This window comes from Nematolebias whitei, chromosome 8, assembly GCF_014905685.2.
Source record: "Nematolebias whitei isolate Nwh7 chromosome 8, NemWhi1, whole genome shotgun sequence".
In the NCBI taxonomy this organism is placed as follows: domain Eukaryota; kingdom Metazoa; phylum Chordata; class Actinopteri; order Cyprinodontiformes; family Rivulidae; genus Nematolebias; species Nematolebias whitei.
Window position 1 is genome coordinate 16,975,398 of NC_056505.1, and position 6,498 is coordinate 16,981,895.

The 6,498-nt window shown below is 41.4% G+C and overlaps 1 protein-coding gene and 1 long non-coding RNA gene across 2 annotated transcripts in view; one reads left to right on the forward strand and one right to left on the reverse strand.

Moving 5' to 3' along the window:
• grid2 (glutamate receptor, ionotropic, delta 2) overlaps positions 1 to 6,498 on the reverse strand; it is a 724,936-nt gene that overhangs the window by 484,719 nt on the left and 233,719 nt on the right. The window lies entirely within an intron of this gene.
• LOC119413938 lies at positions 5,457 to 6,110 on the forward strand. The gene is made up of 2 exons (XR_005186982.1): positions 5,457 to 5,525; positions 5,882 to 6,110. It is a non-coding gene; the product is annotated as an uncharacterized LOC119413938 (long non-coding RNA).

Consider the following 6,498-nt stretch of genomic DNA (forward strand, 5'->3'; position numbering starts at 1 on the left):
TTTCTTTTTTAAAATAACCCTTTTGTCAAGGTTTTTGAAACATTCAGGACTCAATTAGCTGTTTTAAATCTAAATTAGTCTTCCCGTTTTTCTGTAATTTCTCATATACCTTAATTTAACCCTTGTATTTTTTTTTTGTCTTTGTTCTACATTTTCTCCTGAATTTCTCTTCTTGTAGCTGTGCGACAGTAGTTGGCTGGAGGAAGAGGAGGAAAATGTTCTTCAGAAGCGAGCAGAGTTGCAGGAGCTGGAGGAGGAGCAGAGGAGACGAGAGGAGGTGCTTCAACGCAGGGAGGACTGTTTGCAACAAAAAAACAACCTAGAGGTCAAGAAGTTACGCTCCAGTCAGGTAACATTTTTCCAGTAGAACATTCAAATGTAGGGAAGAAATAAAACACCTCTGCGTACAAAATAAGGTGATCGTTTTTCTTTTGTTTGATTTTTCTTTTATTTATTGATATTTTTCAGGCCTTGAGCCGAGATTTGCTGCGTGTATCCGTGCAGTTAGAGTCTGTGGAGGAGCAGCTGCAGAGCAGCAGCACTGTGAAAAGGGCTGCAGGAGTTTCCAGGGAGGAACTGGAGAAAGAGAGAGACATGCTGAAGATGAAAAGAGACACTCTGGATGCCCAGCAGAGGGACAACAGGGTGCTCACTGCAGATGTAAGAAAAGCTCAGGGGTTGATGCGTTGTGTACACATTTGAACAGATTTTCTGGAGTTTTATTGGTCATTACTTTCTGTCTGTCCTTGAAGGAAGAGCACTGTCTTCTACAACTGGAGGAAGCTATTGAAGCTCTAGATGAAGCTCTCAAATTTAAAAACAAGTCTATTAAACAAAAGGAGCAGTTTTTAGTCAGTGACTCGTCTTTGCATCCATCACAAAGTGCTGAACTCGTTCAACATCGGGACATTACCAAGAAGCTGAAGAAGCTCTCACCAGCTGCGACATTTGATCTCCTGATGAAATATTTTAATAAGGTGAGATAAAATTAACTTTCACATATAGACCTACATTTGTCTTCACATAAACAGCGTACAAAACCTGTCTTTTTATTTTTATTTTTTACCTGTATCTGTTTTTTTTTTTACACTTGCTCTCGTTTAGTTCTTTCACCACTTGAAGTATTTCTGAGTAAAACGAGTAGAATTCTTTATTTTGCAGGAATTTAACTACACCTACTTTTCTAAAGGCGCTTGTGCTTTTATTTTATTCGCCATTATAACTTTTTATGAGCTTCTTTTCCTCTGTCCTTTCTTTTGCATGTGTAAATTAAAAACTACTTTACTTTGTAATGATGCTCTCACGTTACACTGTTATTTGTCACCGCGTGCAGGTTGTTTGTCTCAGAGAAGTGGAGCGCCAACTACGACTGCAGTGTGAAGAGTTGGAGCTTCACGCAGAAGAGCAGGATGTGGCGCTAAAGGAGATGGAGGCGGCCATGCAACGTCTGGTCCTGGATGCAGACCGCAGACTCACTCAGCAGCACCGAGACCACCAGAACAACATTCAGCTGCTGCTACAGAAACTTAAAGGTGCGGATTCTGAACATATTCAGATTTGTTGACTTTAAAAATGAATATCCCTGCATCACTGACATTTGTTTCTCCTTGTGTTTGCGTGTATTTAGAGGAAGCTTCTGGAGAGACACAACATGCAATACAAGACAGACTGCAGCATCTCGAGAAAGAGCTGTTTTTCTACAAAAGCTCCAGTCGGCAGCTCAAAAAGAAATTGAAAGAGCTTTTTGGTGATTCCGTGCAGCCTGACAATCAGCCCCTGCACAGACAAATGCACAACACGCAGAGTGCAAATAAAGTCCGAGCTCCTTCTGAGGAGGTAAAGAAAACAACACATGTTGCAACCACATACACAAAAGTAAACACTGAGCAAACTGTCGCAAAAACACACAGAGATTCTGTCTGCTTAACGCTTCAACAGACAAAAATGTCTGAACACAACCAGATACTCACACCACCCCATGGGAGGAGTTCAAGAGTTCACTCTGAGGGAGGTTTCGAGTTGACACCTGTCAGATTGTGTCGCAGAGAGCTGAAGCAGATTTCTGGAGCTGGCCTGCAGATCTTTGGTTCTGCCAATAGGATGCAGCAGGCTGCTGTTGATGCCAGCACTGAGTCAATGATGGAGGACTCAATAGAAGTGCCCAGAAAAACTGGCAGATGATTTTTCTTTATTTTCTGATCTGATTAAAACCCTTTCATACATGTAATTTTTCCACAGATGTCTGGCAGATTTCAGGTGATTCTTGGTTCAGTTTGGATGTCTGACATGAATGTATTCATATAATTTTAAACAAGGTATGAAAATCTTCATGTGCTGTTGGCTGGGTGCTTAAAATCCTTTGTGAAGTGAACTTGAAGTTCCTTCAAGTGCATTTTTTAAATCAAATATAACTATATGTTCACAATAAGAAGAACGTGTTGAACAGTTAAACTGTTGTCACTGACGTCTGTCTATTTCATATCAGAAGAGAGACGACAGAAATTCTTACACTTTATGATCTAATTTATGCAAAGGCAGACTAAAATCTGTGGCTGTTCAGTTTCTGTTGTCTTGGCACAGTGCTAGAAATATCCAAATGTAGCCTCTGATTAAAAGAAATAACATGAAGGGAAGCCATTTTTATCATCTGAACAAAGTTTGATGTTTTGTTGTGTCTTTTTATCTGATTTAATAATTAGATGAAACTTTCTATGTTATGATAGATTTACTTAGCACTTCCAAATGCTGCACAGCACCATACATTCTGTTTTGTTCTTTCAGATACTTGATCATAAAGCTCTTATTCTGGACAGTACGTTTTTTTAAACGGTCTTTATAATGTCAGGAACAGTCTATGTATAAAAGTGTTTTTGTAACGTTACAAACGTTGGTATGTTGTTGGTGAAAGATCCCAGGACAAGCACTTTTCTGTTGTTTCCTATATTATCAAATTATTTATGTTGTTTTTGTTCTTGTGACCAGCATAGTCTGCATCAACTAAATTAATTTTCTTCTCTTGAACAACATAATTGGCTCAAACAAAGCTGCATGGCTGGAACTAATATACATTGTTGTTTATGTTGATGATAGTATAACATTTTTGTATTGGTTGCTTTTTTTTTCTGTACAGTGTAATATTAAAACTTTTATAATACATCTCATTTATGTAATGTGTTTTCTGTTGATATTCCTTACACCATTTACCCATGGACATCATGTCCTGGAGATTTTGGAAGATACATCCTGCTATTCTTTGTAAACTGTGCTTCCACTGGGATACTTTAAATCAAGACACTACCTGAAGAACAATGCCTCCTCTGGTGTGGAGGTCAGCATGATCCACCATCACCTGCACTGAATAATCAAAATCACTTGTATTGGTCATGTTTGTGTGCACAGGCAAATAATTTGACTTTGGTTTCCAGCACTAATAGTGTACAGGCACTAGAACAGTATGTTCAACAAGAATCTGTCTAGAGGACCTGACTTAAACTTGTTACATTATTCTACCTGGACTATTGAGCATGCACCATGTTGGTATGTACATGTATTAATATATACAGTCTTTTTTAAATACACCGAAGGAAAAGAAAAAGAAGGCAGGTTGTGGTAATGCAAATATGCGTATTACTTGTTTCACAGCAGAGTACCGTAGCTGATTACTATGTGACAGTGTTACATGGAAGTAGTCATAGTGTTTATTGAGTTCATCACAGAGACCGCCTGGGGGAAGAAACTATTTCTGTGGCGGCTGTTTTTTTGCAAATAGCACTCTGTAGCGCCGACCTGAAGGTAAAAGTCTAAACAGTTTGTATCCAGGATGTGTGGGGTCTGCAGAGATGTTAGCAGCCCTTTCCTGATCCTGGACCTGTACAAGTCATGGATCGAGTGAAGGTCAGTCCGATGATTCTCTCTGCAGACCTGATTGTTCATTGCAGTCTGGACCTTTCCTGTTTTGTGGATGAGCCAAACCCCACAGTGATGGCTGTGCACAAAACAGACTAAATAATGGCTGTGTAGAAGATGAGCTGCAGCTCCCGTGGTATACTTGAGTTGTTTCAGGAAGTGGTCTCTGCTGGGCCTTTCTCCAAGCTGTGTATTTGTGTGAGGACCATCTCAGGTCTCCAGAAAGGGTGGTTCCTAGGAGCCAGATATGATCCACAGTAGACACAGTGTTGTTGAGGATGATGAGAGGAGGCAGTGAGGTGTGTGTGTGTGTGTGTGTGTGTGTGTGGGGGGGGGGGGGGGGGGGCTTCTCTGGAAGTTCACTGTCATCTCCACAGTCTTGAGCAGGTTAAGCTCCAGGTGGTTCTGACCGTACCAGTGGACCAGCCAATCCACCTCCTGTCTGTATGCAGACTTGTCATTGTCCTGTAACAGTGATGTCATCTGCAAACTTCAGAAGTTTCACAGATCAGTCCACTGAGGTGCAGTCATTAAAGCACAAAGAGGAGGAGTGGGGAGAGAACACACCTCTGGAGGGCACTGGTGCCGCTGGTTCTCATGCGGAAGAAGATGCTCCCCAGCCTCACCTGCTACTGCCGGTCATTCAGGAAGCTGGTGATCCATTGACAGGTGGAGGCTGGCACTGTATGCTGGGTGAGCTTCTGATGGAGAATGTCTGGGTTGAAGATGGTGAAGGCCGAACTGAAATCCACAAACAGGATCCTGATGTACCTCGCTGGGTGGTCGAGGTGGTGCAGGATTAAGTGTAGTCCCAGAATGACTGCATCATTTGCTGACCTGCTTGTTTGATAAGCTAACTACAGGTGATCCAGCAGGGGACCTGTGAAGTCCTTGAGATGTTTTCAACACCAGTCGCTCAAAAGATTTCATGACCACAAACGTCAGGACAACAGGTCTGTAAGCATTTATTCCTGTTATGGTGCAATGGGGACTAGTGGAATGCTTGAGGCTGAGGGAACCTCACACATTGAAGATGTGAGTGAAGATGGGGGCCAGTTGGACTGTATAGGATTTCAGGCAGAAGGAGGAAATTAACATCAGGTCCTGGAGATTTCCTGGTCTTCTGATGCTGGAAGAGCCTTCAGCAGGATTATTCAACTGGAGGCCAGGGGGCCAAATCAGGCCCACGGGTGAACTCAGTTCAATTTTCAGCATTTTGTTGCAGATTCTTGTTGCGCTGATAAACTTGGTCACTTTATTTCTTGCCTGCTTATACAAGACCCTGTCTCCACTGCCGTAAGTATGCATGGATATGTAAGTATGTATAATTTGCTCTTTAAAGATGGCTTAAAAATAAATGATAATTATAATAATAATAATAATAATAATAATAATAATATAATAATAATAATTTAAAAACTGTGGACAAACAAGACTTATGAAACTGACTTAAAACAGTAACAGGATTTATTAGTTAGCAGCAGCAACAAACACTTTAGTGTTAACTTTGCGAATTAGCACCAGTTGAAATCGCAATTTAACACTATTTTGATCCAACGGGCTTCCGTACCGAGTTAGACAATCGCTGATAGCTGCTGCTCACAGTTTTTCGCGAACAGGTGAAAGTATTTTAACGGACTTCTCTTTTTAGTTGTGCTTCTTCAACATATACTAGCCAGTGCGACAATAACAAAAGATAAATATGAGTCTATAGAGGTTTTGTCGACTGGCAAGGATAACAACTTTGGTACTTGTTAGCTAACAAAAGCTGCTAGCTCGGCAATGTCGCTGCTGTTTAAAAGGCTAATCTGTCGCTAACTGTAGACTGGTAACAAAGGCAGAATGTAAGATTGTGTGACAGTGATTTGATTAGCATAAAAAGCTGTTTAAGGCGTTTATTTAATTTGGCTGTTTAAAAAGGTTGCGAGCATTAACCGACTAAAGTTTAGCTAATAAAACTGTAATTTGTGTTCAGTTTTCAGTCACACTATGGCATCGCCTGCAATGATCACCGTCCCGACCACCGCCTCCCGGTTTGCTCTGCTCCAGATAGACTCCGATTCGGAGTCGGATACCTCCGAGCCGGGGAAGTCAACCACCAAAGCCGGAAAAGAGGCTTCCGGGAAGCATCGACAAGGAAAAGCAGGAGCAGCAGCTGGGGGGAAGGCTGCCCAGGGCAACGACAAGAAGAAAGACAAGAAGAAGAAGAAGAAGGAACAACAGCAAAGTGAGACAAGTGTGGTGAGTATCTGAGGAAAGGTGTACACCATGGTTCTACTTTTCCTATTTATTGTAAAGACAAATCTTTGAATTTTGCTTCTAAGAAGCTATGTTGTCTTGCAATAAGTTAAAGTGGTCTTGAGCACAATTCTTCCAGACTTTTTGATGCTATTTCATAAATTTACCATTCAGGTCCTCTGGACACCTCAGTCTGAGGCGCTGCAACAAACTCTGTTAAAAACAACACTTTCTCATAGTGGATCAACCAGTTTGCTGGTGACAGCCTTGCTATTCACAGAGGGCTTGCAATAACAACATTGTAAGAGGGTGACAGATGAACACGGAGACCCCCGCCCCTGTTTAATGATGGAC